General features: G+C 39.2%; 1 protein-coding gene across 5 annotated transcripts in view; it reads right to left on the reverse strand.

The window, feature by feature from the left end:
- The window catches only part of sybu (syntabulin (syntaxin-interacting)), a 78,520-nt gene that overhangs the window by 53,825 nt on the left and 1,184 nt on the right, over positions 1 to 23,511 (reverse strand). The gene's annotated exons all lie outside the window — the stretch shown is intronic.

Genomic DNA, 23,511 nt, shown 5'->3' on the forward strand with positions numbered 1-23,511 from the left:
GTGGTTAAGAAACAGAACCAGGTGACTTAAAAGGGAACAAGAGAATCAAGACCCCATTGAATGGATGGGAAGTGTGGCAAATATTAACTGGTGAGTCAGATACTGAACGATCAGAATTTTCAAATAGTTGGAAAGTAGATTATTGTAGTTTCACTGCACTGAGTAACTTAAAAAAGAATAATAAAATATTGTACGAATGTATACAGAATGGTCAAAAGGTATATGGGGCTAGATAGCTTCTTCTGAGAGCTGAACTACTAAATAAGTAGTCTTCACCTATCTTCTATCTTTTTTATATTCTTTGACATCAGATTTTATTGCACATTCCTCATTGCCCTTTGTAACGTAAACCTTGTTGGGCCATTCTAGAGGGCAGTTAAAGGTCAGACCAGGTAAAAACAGCAGCTTTTTGAATCCAAAGGACATCATTGAACCAGACAGGTTTTATAACAGTCTGGTTATTTCATGGTCACCATTACCAATAGTACATATTTATTCCAGATTATTTAATTAACTAAATCCAAACTCCCAACCTGTCATGGTGGAATTTGAACCTTTATTAATCCAGGTCTCTGAAATGTTAATTAACATGGTGCCACACCATTTAAAGAAGAATATACTACACTCTATCCAGTAAGGGAGGAGTAATAGAACATAGAACATTACAGCACAGTACAGGCCTTTTGGCCCACGATGTTGTCCCAACATTTTATCCTGCTCTAAGAACTATCTAACCCTTCTCTCCCACATAGACCTCCATTTCTCTATCATTCATGTGGCTATCTAAGAGTCTCTTAAATGTCCGTAATGTATCTACCCCCACCACCTCTGCCAGCAGTGCATTCCACCCACCCATCACTCTCTGTGTAAAAATGTTACCTCTGACATCCCCTTGTACCTTCCTCCAATCACCTTAAAATTATGTTCCCTCGTGTTAGCCATTTTTGCCCTGGGAAAAAGTCTCTGACTGTCCACTCGAACTATGCCTCTTATCATCTTGTACACCTCTATCAAGTCACCTCTCATCTACCATCTCTCCAAAGAGAAAAGCCCTACCTCACTCAACCTATCCTCAAAAGACATGCTCTCCAATCCATGCAGCATCCTGGTAAATCTCCTCTGCACCCTCTCTAAAGCCTCCACCTCCTTCCTATAATGAGGCAACCAGTACTGAACACAATATTCCAAGTGTAGTGTGGTCTAATCAGAGTTCTCTAGAGCTGCAACATTACCTCGTGGCTCTAGAACTCAAAACCCCGACTAATGAAGGCCGACACACCATACACCTTCTTAACAACCCTATCAACCTGCACGGTAACCTTGAGGGATCTATGGACGTGGACCCCAAGATCCCACTGTTCTTCCACATTGCTAAGAGTCCTGCTATGAACCTTGTATTCTGCCTTCAAATTCAATCTTCCAAAGTGTAGAAATGTAGAAATTGGATGGAATGATAGCAAAATCTTTGCCCACATCTTTCAAACCTTTGATATGGAAATACTTCCAGAGGACTTGAGAGCCAGAACTGGTCAAAGCCCTGTTTCAAATGTCAGAACCTATCATAATTTTGATCCGCCTGGTATGGAGGCTCCGATGCGCAGGATCAAAAGATGCTGCAGAGGGTTGCAGATTCAGCCAGCTCCATCACGGATATAACCCTCCTGGCCATTCGGGTCATCTTTAAGAGACGGTGCCTCATGAAGGCGGCATCCGTCATTAAGGACCCTCACCACTGGGACATGCTCTCTTCATGTTACTACCACCAGGGAGGAGATACAGGAGCCTGAAGACCCACACTCAACGTTTCAGGAACAACTCCTCCCCCTCTGCCATCAGATTTCTGAATGGTCTATGAACCCATGAATACTACCTCGTTATTCCTCTTTTGCACTATTTACTTATTTTTGTAACTTATAATAATTTTTATGTCTTTATGCCTTGCACTGTACTACTGCTGCAAAACAACACATTCCATGACACATCAGTGATAATAAACCTGATTCTGATTATATCTTTCTACAACCATTTTACAAAGCATTTCCCAGCTTCTGTCATCTCTCTCGCATCCTTGGAACTATTTTGATAAATCTTTGTTGCATCCCCTCCAAGTGGGGAAAATTCTAGAATGATAATTTGTGAAAAACAAAGCGTCATTTGGAAGAACATAAGTTAATGCATAACATCCAACATGGATTTACTAAAAGTAAACCCTGTTTGACAAACTGGTTTAAATGCTTTAATGAAATAACAGGGAGTGTTGATGAAAGTTGATTTTGAAATGAAAAAAAAATCAGACTTAAAAACTACCAAACAGACCCTTTGTAAAATAGAGGTCTTTGGGATTAAAGGAGGGAGTGGCAGCATGGATACAACATTAGCAAGGAGACAGAAAATAATGAATGACAATTAACAGTTATTTCTCAGATTGTATGAAAAAATATAATGATCTTGGCATTTGAATTCTTGCTTTTTTTGGCATGTACAAGTGTTCTCTTTATAGAAATACCTGGCATAATATTGAAGTTTACACATGACACAATGCATGGAAATTAACAAACCATAAGATAGATGACAGCAACATTTAGGAGTCTATTAATAGTGTCGAAATGGATTGTAATAGCTGGCCAAAGGAATGAATTAGGTGATGTTGTATCTTGGAAATAAAGTTAGTAGGAACAATATAAGTTAAATGGTACAATTTTAGAGAGCTCCATGAACAAAGAGACCTTGGGATTCACAAATGCAAATCTTTGAAGGTGACAGGACAAATTGATAAGATTGCTCAAAGATCATACAGGAAAGTTGAGCTTACAATGAGGGAAAAAGTGCAAAACAAGTAAGTTATTGCAAGCTTGTATTAATCACTGGCTGTTCCTCATCTGGAATACATTATCTGATTCTGGGCACTATGGATTTGGGAGGATGTCATACACTTGAAAAGAGTGCAAAGATCTATCACAATAGTATCAAAGCTTAAATTATGTGAAGAGATCAGAGAAAATGGGATCGTGCTTCCGAGAGCAAAATTGTGAGGGGTTTTGACAGAGTAAATTGAGAGATATTGTTTCCATTGGCAAGAGGGTCCGCAAATACACATCAAAGATTTAAGATATTTGACAAAACATCCACAGGAATGACAAAGAGAATAGCTTGCAGCAAACATCCATGTATTCCCTGAAAGAGTGGTAGAAGCAAATTCAAGAACATCAACAAGGAATTGAATATAAATCCAAAGAGGAAAAACTAGCAGTGCTACTTGGAAAGAGCAGGGAAATGGGACCAATGTGAGAGCCCTTTCTGAAAGGCACAAACATGAAGATTCAAAGAGCTTCCTTTTGCACAGCCTGAGTTAGCATTGTTGAAAGGGGAAATAATTAGTACTAATAAACGTTAAGATGGTTTTGAAGGAAACTAAGGGGATGTTTTATTAAAATGTACATAAACATTGTCAGGAAACATGAAAATAAGATACTTTGCTTATAATTGTAGTTCTGATTGTTTTGAAGGGTAATCGTTTACATTTGATTAATAGCCATAAGAGAGAATGATCATTTATTGAAATGTAGGAAAGCACATTCAAATTGTGGCCATTTTTGCCTGTAATCAAATTGCAACTTACAGTCTGAGCTGCCCTGTCTGTGGGCTAACATGAGTCTCCATAACATGCAGTGACAGTGATCTTTTGTTCCTTGCTACATAAGAACAGAAGAAATAGATGCAGGATACACCATTGAGTCCTTTGAGCCTACTCCGCCATTCATAAAGTCACGGTGAAATTCAACCTCGGTGTCAATTTTCAACACCTTTATTTGTTCAATGTCCAGACCCCATTGTTTACCAAAAAGTAATCATGAAGTAGAGCAGTGTAGATTATGAACAGTTTTCTAATGGCAGCATTAACTCTCTACCAAAGTACACAAAACTTTTAACATCATCATTACAAATATGTGTAATGTAAAGGACTTTATAACACTGCTATTTGGTCTCCATGTAGCCCCAAATTGGAAATCTGGAGTCTTCAAAATACACAGCACTCCATCACAATTGACATCATGAAGTAATGTCTCTGAGAAGTCATAAAGTAATACAGCATGGAAACAGACCCTTTGGCTCAATTTGTCCACGCCAACCATGGTGCCCACCAAGCTAGTCCCATTTGCCTGCATTGGGTCCATATCCCTCTAAACCCCTCCTATCCATGTTCTTATCCAAATGTCTTTTGAATGTTGTTATTGTACCTGTCTCAACCACTTTCTCTGGCAGCTCATTCCATATGCTCACCACCCTCTGTGTGAAGAAGTTGCCCTTCAGATCCCTTTTAAATCTTTCACCTTAAACCTATGACCTCTAGTTTTTAGTTGCCCTTCCCTGGGAGTAAAGAATATGTATGTTCCTGTTTGGACCAAGACTGTGATAAGGTCTGGATCTGAGTTATCCTGGTGAAGCCCAAACTGGGCATTGGCAAACTGATTATTAGTAGCAAATGCCAGTTGATATCACTGTCAGTTGCAGCCCCAGCACTTTGCTGATGATTGAGACGAGACAGGACAATAGTTAGCTGGATTAGGTTTGCCTGGCTTTTTGAAAACTAGGCATACCTATGCAATTTTTCACATTGTCGGATAGATGCCCTTATTTTAACCATACTGGGACAGCTTAGCTGGAGGTACAGTTAGTACAAGTTTTGAGTACTATAGCTGGGATGTTGTCTGGTCCTATGGCCTTTGCTCTTTCTAGGACTCTCAAACATTTCTTGGCTTGAATCAAATTAGCTGAAGACTAGCTTCAGTGATGGTGGGTCTCTGAGCAGAAAGTGAGACAGATCAACCAATCTGTACTTTTGGCTGAATGTGATTGCAAATATATCAACCTGCCTTTAGCATGTACATGCTGGTTTCACCATTGTTGAGGTTTGAGATTTTCTTGAAGCATCTTCTTCCCGTTAGTTTTCTTAATAGTCTCCCACTACTCATGGTTAGATGTGGCAGGAATGCAGAACTGATTCATTAGTTATGAAATTGCTTTTCCCCAGCTTGATAATAATGGTATAGTAAGAGAGTCGCCAGGTCATGAGGATAAAGACTGGAATGGTTTATATTTCTGCTGCTGATGGTCCACAGCCAGTCTTGGATGTCTAGTTTTGAGCTGTTGGATCTGTTCTGATTCTGTGGAGCACACATGTAATAAAAGCGAAGAACAATTATTCCGTGTTACTACTTTTGTGATTATGTTGCATTACTGGAACATATGTTAAAGAAAAAGAAGATTTGGTTATGGAATCTACCTTTCTATAAATTCTGCAATAAAGGAAATTAGCTGGCATATCCACTAAACCTGATATATATTCATAATTATGTTATGTAAAGATTCCAAGTATAAAGACACTTCTGTATATTCTTTGTTAATAATAACTGTCAATGAGCTGATATACTTGTCAGTAGTTTTGTTATTTTTATGTTTGGGGCAGTAGCAAGTAATCATATATTTCACATTGCTTGAGCTCCTTTTCAGACTGAGCAACTTAATTCATGAATATCATTGATCAAAAGTACTGCACAAATTAATTAAGAGCTTTGCTAAGTTCTTGTTATCTATTAAGCTGCATTTTATATCCTTTTGCAGGGAAGTTGTGGAGCTGCTATACCACATTGGATTACAAGAATCGAGTAATAAATATGAAAGGTTTAAGAGATACATTTTCTAATAGAAATTCTGTAAGATTATTAGATAGGAAAGAATATTGTCAAATATTGAACTAAGCCTTTATTACACTAAGTAGTGGTTAGCATAATGCTTTACAGCGCCAGTGACCTGGGTTCAAATCTGGCCACTGTCTGCAAGGAGCTTGTACATTCTCCCCGTGTCTGCGTGGGTTTCCTCCCACATTCCAAAGGTGTACGGGTTAGGAAGTTGTGGGCATGCTATGTTGGCGCCGGAAGCATGGCGAAACTTGTGAGCCACCCCCAGAACACTATGCAAAAAGATGTATTTCACTGTGTGTTTCGATGTACATGTGACTAATAAAGATATCCTATCTTAATATTTTCTCTTTTCATTTAAGGATTTTTCATGCAGTAAATAAACATTCCAAATTGATGTACATCATAATTTTTTTATTCCTATTTGTAAGACTTCTGAGAGAATATATTAGCTGAATAAGATCACTCAGTTTCACTGAGTTGAATTGCAGGCTGACAGAAAGTAATAAGGGGGCAGTACAAAAAAAGCAGTGTCACAAGTAGCTGTGTCAACATCTACAGTGTTGACTGTGCATCCAGCACAGCATGGATTTGAAAACATGTAATTATATAAAGATTTCAGTTTGCCACAAAGCAAATCCCTGCAGAAAGCTTACTATTTCTTTACATTTTTAACAGCAGAGCCTACTGAAAGAATTTGAATATGAATAACACTATTGTATTTTTGTTATGGCAAGTGATCATCTTATATTGCATTATTAATTCACAGAATCACTGAATCGTGTGTTGAATGACCAAACTTCAAAACTACTTGATCTAAGCTTTTAATTAACATTGGAAATATTTAATTAAAACTGTATAACTTTATGGCTGTCGAAATATTCTTCATTTGCTGTACTTCTTATTGTCCAATGTGAATGATTAGCAACGCATGTGTATATAACAGAACCTCTCACGCTGGATCAGTGCTCCTCTTCCAATTCTTTTGAACTATTTTTCCTCCAGAGATTACTCTTGCTTTTAAAATTGCATGGATATGACTTTAACCCTGCTCAACCAGAAGCAACAGACCAGACAGCTCATGTGTTGCTGGCTTATTTGAATTTTGCTGCCTTTAATCTTAACCTTCCTATCTGAACAGGTGGTAAAGACAATCCCTGAAGCTGCTGGATCCTTGTTAATTATGACATTACCAGGTTTTGATCTCCATTTTAATTTTTGGCCAAAGAGATGAAACCACTTTCTCACCAGCTGTTGTTACCACAAAAGAGGATTAGTAAGTGAGAATTCTGATAAAAAGATGTTGACCCGAAATGTTAATTCTGTTTCTCTCTTTCCAGAAGTATTGCTTTTATTTAAGCTTTCCTGCAGTTACAGAATTTTGCTTCAGTAACAGAGACCTCATGAGGTTGGGTTAGTAATTTGACCAGGACCAGGGCGCGCAGACTTAATTCTATCTGCATTTTACTGAGATAGATTCTATCCTTATTTTTATACTTCCATAAGAAATTATATCCACGCAGATTTTGGAACCTGCCTATTTAAAAAAAAATCCTGTAATTACATCCTCCAAGTAATGGGTACTCTGTAGTAGCTCCACATTGAAAGGATATGATTATAGCATGACAATTTCAAAAAGGAATTTGTATGATACATGTGGTTACAGAAATTTATCATGGTAAAAGTTGTCACGAGATACAAAAAACAAAAAGCAGCACTGTAATTACAAAAAAATAAAACTGCGAATAAGAGGGTGGTGTTTATACTGGCAGCAACACTAAGCAGAAATACTAGGAGCTGATCTTAAAGAAAGTTCAAAGAATAGGATTGCAACTTAGAAAATAAAAGTGAGGCATGAGGGGGAATATTTTATTGCATGTGGTATTTAAGATTTAACCATTTGCCTAATAATGTAGAAGTCATTGCTGAAATACAGAAACTACAAATTAAAACAAATTCATTTTTGACTTGAAAAACATTTTCCCTGTGCCATACATGACTGGAACCTGGTCCAACATTATGTAATGCTATAACTGGTTTGAGAAATACAATGGCAGAGAAATTTGATCGCATGGTGCATTACATTTCAGCAATACACCATTGATAATGCACGTTAGCGGGAGTGAAATGTGATAACAGCCATTTCTGAAGGTTGTGTGCTACTCTGGAAATTCCACCAGGCTTTAGACTAAATAAGAGCTTGGGGGAGCAGTGGAGGGGGGGGGGGGCTTCTGTGAAAGGAAACATAGAATGCTACAGAAAAAAAATGCAGTGCAGGAAAGGGATTAGTGTAAGGATGAGCTAAAGGAGGAAAAGAGAAAACAGGGAACTATAGACTGGTCAGCATTAGTAGTCAGGAAAATGCTAGTGGCTGTCTTAAAAGATGTGATAACAGGACACTTAGAAAATATCAGTGGGATTAGAAAAAGCCAGCATGGATTTATGAAAGGGAAATCGTGTTTGACAAACTTAATGGAGTTTTTTTTTAGAGAGAGAACTAGTAGATGTGATTTACTTGGATTTTCAGGAGGACTTTGATTAAGTCCCATAGAAGATGTTAGTGCGCAAAATTAAAGCAGATAGGATTGGGAACAAAATACTGGCATAGATTGAAAATTGATTGACAGACAGAAAATAGATTAAGTGTAAATTAGCAACCTTTGGGGTGGGACATAGTAACTGCCTCAATTGATAAAACAGCTTTTCTGAATGTACATCAATAATTTGGGTAAGAGAACGGAATACAATATATGACCCAAAGCTAGGTGGCATTGTGAGTTGTGAGGAGGACACAAAGAGGCTTTGAGGTAATTTTTACAGATGGGATGTGTGGGGAAATACACAGTAAATACACCACAATGTGGATAAATGTTAAGCTTTTCACCTTGGTCGGAAAAAACAGTGATAGATTAGTATGAAGGGATCTGGGTGTTCTTGCACAGCAGTCACTTAAAGCAAACACATGGGTTCAATAAGCAATTAAGAAAGTAAATAATATATTGGCCTAACATGACAAACATTTTTGAGTACAGAAGCAAGGATGTCTTAGCTCAATTGTACAGGGGACGATGAGGCCACTACTGGAGGATTGTGTCCAGTTTTGGTCTCCTTACCTGAAAAAAAATATACTTGGCACAGAGGGAGTTTAACAAAAGTTCACCAGACTTATTTTTGGGATGTGGAACTGTTCTTTGAAGAAAGATGGGGTCAACTAGGCTTGTATTCATTAAAGTTTAAAAGATTAAGAGGAGAGCTTATTGCAACATATTAAATTCTGACAGGGTCAGAAAGACTGGAAGTGGTGAAGATGATTCCTGAGCTGGAGGGTGTAAAACAACCTTGACCTTAAATATTCACTCTCCCTGCTAGTGCACTGCAATCGCAATGCAGATCTGCAAGGTGCACTGCAACAACTCAAAACTATTGAGTAGAGAATAAAGAATTGAGTAGAGGCACTTTCAGCAGCACCTCCCAAATCCACAAGCTCCTTTAGATATAGATCCATGTAATAGGCATGGGAGAAAGGGAGAAAGCACGCAATCATTTCCTTTAACTTGTATTATCCTGACTTGCAAATGTCTTGTCACAGTCACTGGATCAAAATTCTGGGACTCTGCACCATAAGATTCTAAGATGCCTTCTACTAGGAACAGCAGCAGTTCCTTATTGTCACACTAAATGCTGGCCTTGCCAACAAAGCTCACGTACTGGATATGGGATAAAATATTTAGGATTGATATGAGGAGCAATTTCTGCATGAAGAGGGTGGTGGATCTGTGGAAATCTCCACCAGGGAAAGTGGTGGAAGCCAAGTTGCTGAATGTATTTAAGAAGGAGGTAGGTCGATTTCTAGATGCAAAGGCATCAAGGGGTCTGGGGTGAATATGGAATTGAGATAGGGAACCTGCCCTAAATGTGTTGACAGAGCAGGCTCACAGGGCCAAATTGTCTGCTCCAGTTCCTATTTTTCTTTCTTTCTCATTTTGAGTTGCGTTTGGGCGGCTGATGCGAGTTTCATGTCAGACACACATCAGGTGACATCATTCCTCTTGCAATGTGACCAAGTTGCTCTATGGATGACAGCGGGGAGCATTCACCAGAACAATTAAATTTCGCCATCTCTGCAGCAGACCGTGACCCATCCATACTTGGTCACATTGCACGAGGAATGATGTCACCTGATGTGCGCCTGACATGAAAATCACATCAGATGCCCAAGCACAACTCAAAATGAGAAAGAAAGAAAAACAGGACCTGGAGCAGACAATTTGGCCTGCTCCACCAACACATTTAGGGCAGATTCCCTATCTCAATACCATATTCACCCCATACCCCTTGATGCATTTTACATCTAGAAATCTAGCTACCTCCTTCAGCAACTTGGCTTCCACCACCTTCTCTGATGGAGAATTCCACAGATCCACCACTTTTCTTCTTTCTTTGAGGACTTAGACTGGTGGGGGCTTTGGGATCAGCACATCTCCTTTGACACCTCTGTTCATGCGTGGTTCTGACCTTTCAACCCCCGACGGACCCAAGCTTCTAACCGCTACTCAGTCAGCAACTTCCCAATACTCAATGGCCCCTTCTCCATCACACCAAGCCTGAGGTCTGATCCTCTAATGGTAACCTGTCACAATTTACCATCCCCGATCTCGCAGCATGAGAAGGAAAACAGGTACTGCTGGTTCTGTGGCATTCAAGCCCTGTGGGCTCACAGCCAACTGATTGTTGTTGCACCATGCAAAACTACATTATCATCGCTTGTGGCTCACCTAAATCTTAGGCCAACAAGTTTAATTGAGTAATAATTATGCCACTAAAAACAGACACAACTTCATATTTTGTATGTTATGGATGTAACCTAAGAGAATTGGCTGTTGTTAACTTGTTAACACAATTGGGTTATGCAATTAAAGTGAAATTAGGAATTGTAGGAAAAACTTCACAGAAGTACTAAATAAATCAGAACTATTATTTTGAATAGAACAGTGCTTTGCTTTATGGTTAAGTTTGTTAAAAAACAAGATTTAAATTTTAATTAAAATAAAATCCTATATTTCCATATTTTTTTTCTCCTGGAGGAAGCAGACGCATTGTATTGGTTCTTTGATTAGTACAATACAACACAACATGAGAAGCTATACCCAGCTGGAGCTTAATGACAAAGTGAACATACTCTGTAACTAATTTGTGAGGTAGCTTCCAACACCGTCAAATGCTTTGCACAACCACTAACCAAACACCAACTTATATCAGCATTAATCAGTTAATTTATTACAGAGTTCCAATGATTTAGCATTTTTCTGTTACTTATATCAGCATTAATTCAGGTAATTCATTATATAGCTCCAGAAATTCAGTATGTTTATTTATTCATCCCTGAGTTCAACCAGATAGTTAATTAAATAGAAAAACAAATATGTTATTGCTGACAAACCCAGAGCATTCAACATGAATGATTTTATAGACTCCAAAATAAAACTGTCACAAGTAGTATTTCCTCAAATAATTTGCACAATTTGAAGATGCAGTTGGTTTACAATGCCAGAAAATTAATCTGCCAACTCTCTAGGATTGTCAAATCATTCATTGTGTTTTATTTGGCCATTTGTGTGGAACAAATATATTCAAATTTTGCATTATTGTTTCCATATGAAAATTTGACTGATGTGGGTTTCAATTTTGGAATTGGAATTGGGTTTATTATTGTCACTTGTACTGAGGTACAGTGAAAAACTTGTCTTGCATACTGTTCATACAGATCAATTCATTACACAGTGCATTGAGGTAGTACAGGGTAAAACAATAACTGAATGCAGAATAAAGTGTAACAGTTACAGAGAAAGTGCAGCGCAGGTAGACAATAAAGTGCAAGGTCATAACAAGGTAGATTGTATCGTACTAGGGAAGCATTTAATAGTCTTATAACAGCAGGGTAAAAGCTGTCCTTGAGCCTGGGGGTACGTGTTTTCAGACTTTTGTATGTTCTGTCTGATGGGAGAAGGGGAAAAGAGAGAATGTCCGGGCAGGGTGGGGTCTTTGACTATGCTGGCTGCTTTACCGAGGCAGCAAAAAGTATAGACAAGAGCCCATGGAGGGGAGTCTGTTTTCCATGATGTGCTGAGCTGTGTCCACAACTCTCTGCAGTTTCTTGCAGTCATGGGCCATACCATACCAAGCCGTGGTGCATTTGGATAGGATGCTTTCTATGGTGCGTCAATAAAAATTGACGAGGATTGATGGGGCATGCTAAATTTCTTTAGCCTCCTGAGGAAGTAGAGGTGCTGGTGAGCTTTCTTGGCTGTGATGTTTACGTGATTGGACCAGGACAGGCGATGGGTGATGTTCACTCCTAGGAACTTGAAGCTCTCAACTCTCTTGATCTCTGTTGATGTAGATAGGTGCATGTGCACCACCCCCCTTCCTGAAGTCACTGACCAGCTCTTTTGTTTTGCTGACATTAAGGCAAAGGTTGTTGTCATGATACCTTGTCACTAAGCTCTCTATCTCCTTCCTGTACTCCGTCTCATCGTTACTTGAGATATGGCCCACTATGCAAACTTGTAGATGGAGTTAGAGCAGAATCTGGCCACACAGTCATGAGTACATAGAGAGTAGAGTAGGGGGCTGAGGGCGCAGCCTTGTGGGGCACTAGTGTTGAGAATAATCATGGTGGAGGTGTTGCTGCCTATCCTTACTGATTGCGGTCTGTTGGTCAGGAAGTCAAGGATCCAGTTGCAGCGGGAGGTGTTGACTCCCAGGTCTCGGAGTCTGGTGATGAGTTTGCTTGGAATTATAGTATTGAAGGCGGAGCTGCAGTCAATAAACAATAATCTAACATAGGTGTCTTTACAGTCCAGATGCTCCAGAGATGAGCGTAGGACCAGGGAGATGGAGTCCACCGTAGAATTTTTTTGGCAGTAGGTGAATTGCAGAGGGTCAAGGTTGTCTGGGAGGCTGGAGTTAATGTGTGCCATGGCCAGCCTCTCAAAGCATTTCATGTTTTCCCCAAATGATAAGTAAATATTAATACAGCCTGGTATATAAATCAATAAAATCTCCAGTGCAGCCATTTCCTGGTCCTCAGCATTCAAAACTTACTTGCCTACATTGCTCTGAAGATGCCAGTGCAAGTGAAGTTGGAAGCAGCATAAACAGTCCAATATTTTGATGAAGTCACTGAATAATATAGCAGAGGGGTTCATTCAGTCCATCTTGTTCAGCTCTTCAAAATAACAACCCATCACCACTATTCCCCTGCCCATTCCTAATAATCTGCAAATGATTATCCTTGAATTGTTTATGTAATAATTTGTGTGAAGTTACTATTCAATTGGTTTCCACCACCCTATCAGGCAATATATTCAGGTCATAAGTATTTTCTGTATGGATCAGTTCCTCTGATTTTAGACTTTATTTCTTTATTTAAACATTTTGTATGTCTTTGTACTCTGTCACTATTAAAGAAGTCAAGGATCCTATTTACTTTTATAACAACCATCTCCACTTGTTCAGCACATTTTAAAGATTGTTTTACATATAATCTTCCAGGCTTCTCTATTCCTGCATTGCCCTTAAAACTCCACCACTTGACTCATAATTCTCCTCAGACTTCCTATCAAAATATATCACTTCACACTTTTTCACTCTAAATTACTTAAGCATTTACCTGCTTACTTCAACAAACTGCTTGGGATATGACAACATTATACTAATATTTGCTCCATTTCTAATTTTCCTGTTATCCCAGACATTGGTCTTACATCTTGTGTATCCAAGTTTTGATAATTAATATTTATCTAGAAGAGCACTGGTTCCAATGCAGTCTCCTGAAGGATAACAGCTAGCTCCAGTCTGACAAAAACAGTCATTCATCCTTACTTTTTGCCCTCTTTCTCTTTGGCAATTTTATATTCATGCTGCCACTGTCCGTGTGACTCATGGGCATTAATTTAGTAAATATGTTAATGATGTGGTATTTTACCATACAATTTTGGAAATGAACTGCTTGACGTTCATCATGAACTGCCTGACGTTCATCAACTATCTTTGTTACTTCACCAAAGAACTCAGCTAAATCAGTTAAATGTAATTATAAGCAGTGCTAAGCTCACTGCTCTACTCTCTCTACCCTCATGACTGTGTGGCTAGGCACAGCTCAAACACCATCTGTAAATTCGCCAATGACACCACTGTTGTTGGCAGGATCTCAGATGATGATGAGGTGGTGTACAGGAGTGAGATAGATCGGCTGGTTGAGTGGTGTCGCAACAACAACCTCACGCTCAACATCAGCAAGACTAAGGAATTGATTGTGGACTTCAGGAAGGTGAAATTGGGAGAACACACACCAGTCCTCATTGAGGGGTCAGTGGTGGAAAGTGTGAGCAGCTTCAAGTTCCTGAGCATCAACATCTCAGAGGATCTATCTTGGGCCCAACATATTGATGCAATCACGAAGAAGGCATGCCCGTGGCTCTACTTCGTTAGGGCTTTGAGAAGATTTGGTATGTCACCACTCTTGCAAATTTCTACAGATGTACATTGGAGAGCATTCTGACTGGTTGCATCACCTGCTGGTATGGAGGCTCCAATGTGCAGGATCGAAAGAGCCTGCATAGGGTTGTCGACTCAGCCAGCTCCATCGCGGGCACAACCTTCCCCGTCATCGAGGACATCTTCAAGAGGCAGTGCCTCAAGAAGGTGGCATCCACCATTAAGTACCCTCACCATCCGGGACATGCCCTCTTCACATTACAACCATCGGACAGGAAGCACAGGAGCCTGAAGACCCACACTCAACATTTCATGAACAGCTTCTTCCCCTCCACCATCAGATTTCTGAATGGTCCATGAACCCATGAACATTATCTTGTTATTCTTCTTTTGTGCTATTTATTTATTTTTGTAACTTATAGTAATTTTTATGCCTTTATGTCTCGCACTGTACTGCTGCTGCAAAACAAATTTTACGACATATAAGTCAGTGATAATAAACCTGATTCTGATTCTGAATTTAATATCAGAAACTATTGGAAATAGCAGGACAGACAGAAAGGAACAGATTGAATATTTCGGGACAATTATCTTTTCTCATAACTGAGAAAACGTAGAAATCAAATATATTTTAAGTTGCAGAGGTGTCATGATGTAACTGGTATGAAATTAGATAAGGGGAGAAAAAATACAGTCAAGGTAGGAAGAAATAAGTTCTGTGGAACATGAAATGGATAAAATGATGGGTCTACCAGAACAGTGCTGTTTGTGGACCTTACAGAGGAGGTAAAGGAAGATATGTGTGATGTGAGGACTATGAGCCTGAAGGTCCAGTGGAAATGAGATTATTGACTCTCTGGGAGACAATGGCCCGATATGTAGTGGTGGACTCATGGTTTGGAGGGAGGTGTCACAGAGCTGGTGTTCAACCTCTGAATGGTAGAGGTAAATTTGCCAAATACCAACAACATTGGCTTTGTCCGCAGGTTTGACAGAAATGAAGAGGTCAGTCCTCAATGAAAGGAATGTTGCAAGTTCAGAGCAGGGTAAGTTAGAGACAATCAATATCATATTGGCAATTCTGAAACTAGATCTAGAGGACAGAGGGAAAGGTCAAAGTGAATAAGGAATTCTGAAGATGGAAGAAGGAGTCCTTAGTCTGGGATGAAGAAATGGCCAAGGAAATGGGAAAAAGGCAAAAATGGGAGAAGAGCTTTACATCATGTTGGGCTGCGAATTCATTGAGATGAGAAGATAGGGGGATGAAGCAGAGGCTTTTGCTGAGGATACACCATTCAGGATGCAAGAGGGGAAGGTTAGAAGTGATAATGAAAAATGTAAGAATAAGACTTGGGTCGAAAGGACAAAGTGAGCAGATGGGGTTAGAGGAAAGTGAAGGGGAAGAACTGTCTCTAGATCCCTAGTGTATTTGAAGTCAAGGGTTGTTAATGTTTGTTATCCTTGATACCAGCAATTTTGCTTTTTATTTCAGACTTGCAGCGTTTTTTGGGCATCTTTTTGATCAGTTAAACATGATTTGCCTTAAAAAATCCACGCCAGCTGCAACTTATTAAGTTATATTTCGTCAAGTAATAGTTCAGTTTGTGATCTGTTATTGTCTCTAAATTTCCTTGTAACTAGCATACATATTACTGGCTGGCCAGAGGTTATAGGTTTATCCATTCTTTTAAAAAAAACGTTCTAATTGTTGCAATCCTCCACTCCTCGGACAATGCATCCATCTGTACAGAGGCTTCAAAGTATGTCACCAGACCATTTACTAATTCCACCTCTACCCTCCTTCGCATCCATCCACACCAGTGACATTTCACTTCAGGCCCTGTGAACCTTTTAAGTGCCTTTGGATATTGGTCTATTTTATTCTATTTACATGGAAGTCTTTTCTCCAAGGGAGACTTGAAACTGCGAGGAAGTCTTAAAAACAGCAGTTTTTGAAAGAAGTGTTTATTTTTAAAATTTACTCAATGATCTATATGTTCAAACTTGTCATCTTTACTCTCATCACACAGGAGCAACTGAGAAATCAGCGTTCTTTCCATAAATCAATTCTACCTTTGATGAATAACATTTTGTTAAACAACTTAAAGCCCACTTATCAGATGGCATTGAACTGCTACTTTCCTAATATTTAAAAAATCTATTGACCCATCAGCAATATATGACAATCCATCTTAAGACAATGGAAATAAATAGTGCGTTGGATAGCTTATTTCACTTCAAAGTAACTGCCTCTCTCTATGTTCTGCAATTTGCATTTGTACTTCGGAATCTATTCAGTTTCATTCAATGAGTTCCAGATATGGTGTTAGTATAATCGTGCACTGTCTGTCCAGAAGCCTTAACCAGAATCTGAGCTTTGGATCATTGCTCACTTTCTAGCCAGAGGTTGCCCATTTCCTGAAGGTCCATGTGATCTTTCCACTGCCCATACCAAACTCACTTCTCCAGTTCCGGAAATCCACTTTGCCCATTATTTCACTCAGTGCTATGGCATCAGATACACTAAAGCAACTCAGGGGCCAGTGACGGAGCTGCAGCTTTGCTCTGTTCAGAAATCTGAGGCACGAACTTGGGACATGCTCATGTAAAAGAAATCCCCAAAGAGTTTTGATGAACGTCAAAGATCTGTACTGTTAACAATGTTTTTCCCTCACCACGGATATTATCTTTAGTATTTTCAGTACATTCTGTTTTAAGTGATATTGGTTGAAGATGGCATGTTGGCCATAACACTTCAAATGCTGCCATAGGACTGTTAATATTCTCCATAACAGACAAATCAAATCTTGCTTTAACATCTCACTCAACAATACAACAACATAGCATTTCTGCTCTGATACATTAGCTAGATTATACAAACTGTCCCTTGTTGTGAAACTTTAGAAATGGGAGTGCTTATACCTGAACCAAGTAATCACACAAATTATTAAGTGCGTACCTACAATGATGAGTCAGCCTCAGCTCTATGTCAGTGTGGGTGCTTTATCCACTCCTATAGATGACACATAACACAGACTGATTCAGCTAGCGTGTCTCCTTGAAGTTAATGCTTATCCTTTAATAAACACCACTGAAACATCTCATTGTTATTTGGGGAATTCTGCGATGTGCAAATTACAAGTCACATTTCCCTGTGTTGTAATATTGGCTATGCTTTAGCAGTGTTTAATTTATCTGTAAAGGAATTTGGGACTTCCTAGTGTTGTGAAAGGTGCTTTTTAGTTCAACACTGACTGAACTGAATAGAAGATAAACTTGCTGGCCTGCTTGACTCCATGCTTAACTTCAAGCTATACAGTATATATTTTTTCATCACCAAGTCTTCTTGTGTCAACCACAGCAACATTATTTGCTTCTGCATTTATATCAGTACCACATTTACTAAAACCTTAATACGTTCTTTCATTAGATCCAGATTGAACATATCAAGTGTCATACTCCAATAACAATTAAAACTCAGTAATATTTGGCTCCATGCCCTAATCTCATTGGCTTCCATTTAGTTTACTCTTCCTGATGCAACAAAATTTAACTCTTCATAGAGTCGTAGAGCAATACAGCACAGATGCAGGACCTTCAGCCCAACAAGTCCATGCCAACCACGGTGCCCACCCAGCTAGTCCCAATTTCCAGTGTTCGGCCCATATTCCTCAAAGCTCCACCCCTGCATGAACTTATCCAAGTGCTTCTTAAATGATACTATTGTACCTGCCTCAAACACTTCCTCTGGCAGCTCATTCCATACACTCACCACCCTCTGCGTGAAAAAGTTGCCCCACAGATCCCTTTTAAATCTTTCCCCTCTCACCTTAAAGCTATGCCCCCTAGTTTTGGACTCCCCTACCCTGGGGAAAAGACTGCTACCGTCCACCTTATCTATGCCTCTCATAATTTCGAATACATCTATAAGGTCGCCCCTCATTCTCCTATGTTCCAAGGAATAGAGACCTAGCCTGGCCAACCTCTCCCTATAACTCAGGCCCTCTAGTCCTGGCAACATCCTTGTAAACCTTTTCTGCACTCTTTCCAGATTAACCACATCTTTCCTATAACAGGGTGACCAAAACTGTATACAGTACTCCAAGTGTGGCCTCACCAATGACTTATACCCCTACAACATAATGTCCCAACTTCTATACTCAGTGCCCTGACTGATGAAGACCAGTGTGCTAAATGCCTTTTTCACCACCCTGTCTACCTGTGATGCTGCTTTCAATGAACTATGCACGTACTCATAGGTCCCTCTGTTCCATTACACTCCCTAGTGCCCTTCCGTTCTTAGTGTAAGTCCTACACTGGTTTGACTTTCCAAAATGCATCACCTCACACTTATCTGTATTGAAATCCATTTGTCACTCCTCAGCCCACTTCCCCAACTGATCAAGATCCCTCTGTAATCTACGATAACCTTCTTCACTATCAACAACACCTCCTAATTTTGTGTCATCCGCAAACTTACCGATCAAGCCTTGTGCATTTGTATCCAAATCATTTATATAAATAACGAATAACAAGGGTCCCAACACCGACCCCTGCGGCACACCACTAGTCATCGGCCTCCATTCCGAGAAACAACCTTCAACCACCACCTCTGCTTCCTACCTCCCAGCCAATTTTGAATCCACCTAACTAGCTCTCCCTGGATTCCATGGGACCTAACCTTCCAGACCAGCCTACCATGCAGGACCTTGTCGAAGGCCTTGCTAAAGTCCAAATAGACAGCATCCACTGCCCTACCCTCATCTACCCTTTTGGTTGCCTCAAAGATTTATCAAACAAGACTTTCCATGCACAAAGCCATACTGACTCCTCCTAATCAGACTGTCTATCCAATGCTGGTAGATCCTGTTCCTCAGAATTCCCTCCAGTAACTTCCCACCACTAATGTCAGGTTGACCAGCTTGTAGTTTCCTGGCTTGTCCTTGCTACCCTTCTTAAACAACGGAACAATATTAGCCATTGCATTCGCTCTTACATATCAATATATCAAATTCTAAATCTTTGTCCTTGTTTATAAATTCCTTTATTAATTCGCATCACGTCACAGGTCGTCCCCAGGTTATGGTAGGGTTCTGTTCCTGTGAACTGTTCATAACCCAGACAGTTCGCAAATTGGAAATGCGGCTGCAAACTGAGTTTCCAGGTAGCAGAAGCTGCCTGCAGCCCCTCAGCAGCCAGCAAATCCACACAGCTGGTCTTCCAGAAGCTCATTTGTATATATGAGCAGTACATAAGTTGGGTGTTCATAACCTACGGAGGACTTGTATACTTTCTCAGCATATTTCCCAGCCTGAGCCCCTTAGTCATTCAGCTCTTGTACTTTCTTTCATCCTTTCATTCTGTCGTCATTGAGATTAATGTTCACCATGACTGTATTGAATAACAGAGCTGGATTGAAGGGCCAAATGGCCCACTTCTTCATCTACTTTCTATGTTTCTGTGGCAGGGTTTGGTCTCTGAAACTCCCTCTATAAACCATGCACATTTTACAACTCCTTACCATGTTTTTAAAGTCTTTGAAAATATCTCTTCAGACCTGCTTCTGCTCAATCTTTCTTAACTCTTCTACATTCGTGTAATTTATTCTCTGTTAAACCCCTAAGGATATTTACTACATAAAAGCAAAGCTACTTTTAAAAACAGCCTATTTACTATACACTAACTTTTTTTAATTATAAATTTTGTTCATTTACTTCTCAGTATTTAAAAGTGCAAATTAAAACAGTCTTGCATTCTTAAATTGGTGATAATTGAAGATACTGTGGCATAATTGTAAATAAAACACATTTCAAGTTAGAAAGCCTGCCCTTAGCAGGAAAGTGGGAAGATTTGTAACAGTCAGGAGGATTGGAAAGCAAGGGGAGCCCAAATCATTTCAATTTCTTCCCAATTTGTTAATCCTTGCAAAAATATTTATTGGTTCCCTGTGGCCTCTGATGACTCTTTAAATCATTTCATCTTGGGCCTAATAAGTGCTTTGAACTCCCCTTCTAAGGAAGCACTAAAACGCCAGAACACTAGGATTTGACAAAGGGTTACAGCAAAATCAAAGCAACGAAAATAAGTCCCACCCATTTATGCTTATGCCATGTTGTCCATGTACATTGTTCAAAGGAGTTGTTGAAAATTCAAAAAAAACTCAGTCAAAGTGACCTTGACCTAGCAGTCAATAACAAATACCATAATTTCTCAAAATTTCCTCCAGCGTTGTCAAGTTCTTCCATTAAAGATTGAAATTGACCTAACATTACAATGTTATCTGAAATTACAGGTTGTAAGCCTATTGCAGCATTGCTCATTTGTAACATCTGAATCTCCCAACCAGTTATAGACTTTTAAAAATGCACAAATGTGTGAAATACTGAATGGAGAAAGATACCCCATTTTTGCTGTGTTTTACAGTTTTGAATCTCCAAAGTCATCAGTTTTCAATGACACTACATGCAACACTTCAGGCAATATTAAGATTTAACATGGAAAGCCAATGATGTTGTTACCAGTTCAGCAATCTGCCATAGGGTGCATGGTACTGCTATAAAACACAGCAAAAAAATGTTACCTATTACCACACAAGGAACAGGTAAGCCTTTAATGATGAGCTACAGCATCATTTCTGCCCAGCAAACTCTTCGATATTTCCAAAGCCAATTTCATATTCAACTGTAATTTCCTCGGCTAAATATTTTATTTTGGAGGAAGGTTATTTATGTTTAAGCTTCTGATTTAATTGTGTGTGGATGTTCCAATCTGTAAAATTATCTTTCTTCTTTCCTGGTTTGTGAGAATTCCTCAATGTGATTAGTTGTTAAGCCAGCATGATGTCATTACAGTTCCTGTTCATCTGGAATTTTTGAATTAAAGCCTGTCAGAAATTGACAGCAATTAACCAGAAGACAGAAGTCGATGCAATAAACCCTTATAGGCTGCTTTCTTCAAGGTCAGGGGTGAGACCATAAAATCTAAACCTCTGAATGGTGTGATCCAATAAAATACCAATAAAATTGGTTTCCCATTAACTGTAAAATCCAGGCGTATTCTCTAAAAAAATCGTCCTTGCTACCTGCATATCAGTGCTCTGCCATTCTTCATTCTGAGTTTGTTTCTGGATTCCTATCAATATTCTAAACAATCCTTCACAGTTCGTTGACCTAAAAATATAACAGCTTTCCTGCTCTCTATTGGAAAAAGGTGGTTAGGGAAAGCTTTTGGGGTGTAGGGCCAATTTTTCACTCATGGCATGGTGGAGCTGTTCTATTATCTGCAGTCTGAATTATGAGAGACAAGAGAGGAATTGGTAGACTTAGAGCAATAAGATTTGAATGGAAGATTGCCAGCAGTACCAAATACAGACCTATACATTTATCCCAGCCATTTGAAGATGGCTTTTATCTTACATTTTCACACTACATAGGAATTACGCTATGTTTGAATATAAAGTATATTTTGAGCAGCAATTTACTTTCATGAAATCAAGTCCACAATCCACATATATTTCATTTTTGTTTGTAGAATTGTAAACCAAAGCAGGTTAGGCATTTTAGCTCTGGAATACGAATCCAAACCCAGCACAAAAATGATGACATAAATGTTCTCCTGTCCTCCCAGGCAGTCTGAATCCAGCCAGTGTGCACAGACCCTGGCACAATAATTGCATAAATCTGACTAAAATAGGAAAACTCAGAGAGGCCACAGATTGGAAGGAATGAGAAATGGAAAATCTGATACTGCCAAGTAATGGGTTGTGCCTTTTTGAGGTTGAGATTTAGGCACATTTCTGGATGTAGTTAGAGGCAGCTTTACTTTGTAAAATCTATTCTGTGCACAATTTAGATGTGCCTGATAATGGTACTGGTTGCCAGGAATGTGCATCATGGCATTCCACAACATTTGCAAAAAGCAAGATAAAAAAACATTTTCTTATAAATTTAGGTTTAAATTTTAATGGTTCAACTCACGGAAGACAGAATTCACATTTCCTTCAGTCCACTGATCATAATGAGTGATTCACATGAGCTTAGACCAACTTTCATGCTGCCAATATTTTTGCACTCTGTTCACTGAGGTCCACCCCAAACAATAGAACCTGCTGATATTGTTTGGCAGAGTGTGAACACGAACCCTCTGATACTTCCTCATAAACTTCCCTGGATCATGACACTACCACCAAACAACCTATCATTTCCCAGACAATCATTACTTGTGGAGACCTTCCCTCATATCTAGGTGGGATTCTGACTCAATGGCATTCAATCATAATTCCACAAACAGTAGCTTCATCCCATTGGCTTCTCAGCCAAGCACATAAACCAAATGTCTGAATCTCTGGTTCCTCTCTTAATGAGCAGGATTATTTTTGCAGCTTCAACGAATCTCACCTGTGAATAATATTAGAAGGGATATGTCTGCATTTTATGATGCCATTTGCACAACCGGCATACAGTCCCAACGATCCTGTAAATCTAACATGCCGAAAAGGACCCATTTTTTAAGGCCCTTTATCAATGTACTCTATAAACTGAATCATTCATAAATGCAGAAATCAACTTCCTCCAAGCTAAAATTGCAATGCTTATCAGTGGATCAAAATGTAGGGTTACCCCTTCTGACATTTTAACTCCAGCAATTGAATCAACAGCAAAAATTTCAGTATTTTCAATTTTGTCTGGACTCATTAATAATATTCCTGAATTATAGTCCATCGTCAATTGGAAAAGCTTCTTGAACAGACCAGTTTAAATTTTCTAACAAGGCAGTATGACTTCACAACACAATGCTGCAATTCTGCGCAGCCTGAGAAACATGCATGATACATGATCAAAATTTTGAGGCTTTTTTTCAATAAGGTGTAAGATTCACGGCTGATGGAAAAAAAACCAGAAATGCTAGAATTCTAAACTAAAAACCGAAAATGCTGGAAACACCCAGCAGATCAGACAGCATCTATGGAAAGAGAAATGGAGTTTACCTTTCAGATCAAAACCCTTCTAGCTAACTTCCCTTCCCTATCCTTTCCGAGCTAACTTGTTTTCTCTGATTCCCAGTTCTGACAAAGGATCTTCAAGCTGAAATGTTGACTGTCTTTCTCTTTCCACAGATGCTGCCTGACCTGCTGAAAGTTTCCAGAATATTCTGTTTTTGTTTTCCTTTTGAGTCCATGGCTATGTGATTCTACCATAAGCTTTTCCACCGCACATTGGACATGCTGGGCTTAATTTCTGAACACATAACCTTGACAATGGCTTTATAGTCAAAGTGAAAAAAAACTCAATCCCAACACATTTGATAATGGAAC

The sequence above is a fragment of the Pristis pectinata genome, chromosome 9 (assembly GCF_009764475.1).
Source record: "Pristis pectinata isolate sPriPec2 chromosome 9, sPriPec2.1.pri, whole genome shotgun sequence".
Taxonomy (NCBI): Eukaryota; Metazoa; Chordata; class Chondrichthyes; order Rhinopristiformes; family Pristidae; genus Pristis; species Pristis pectinata.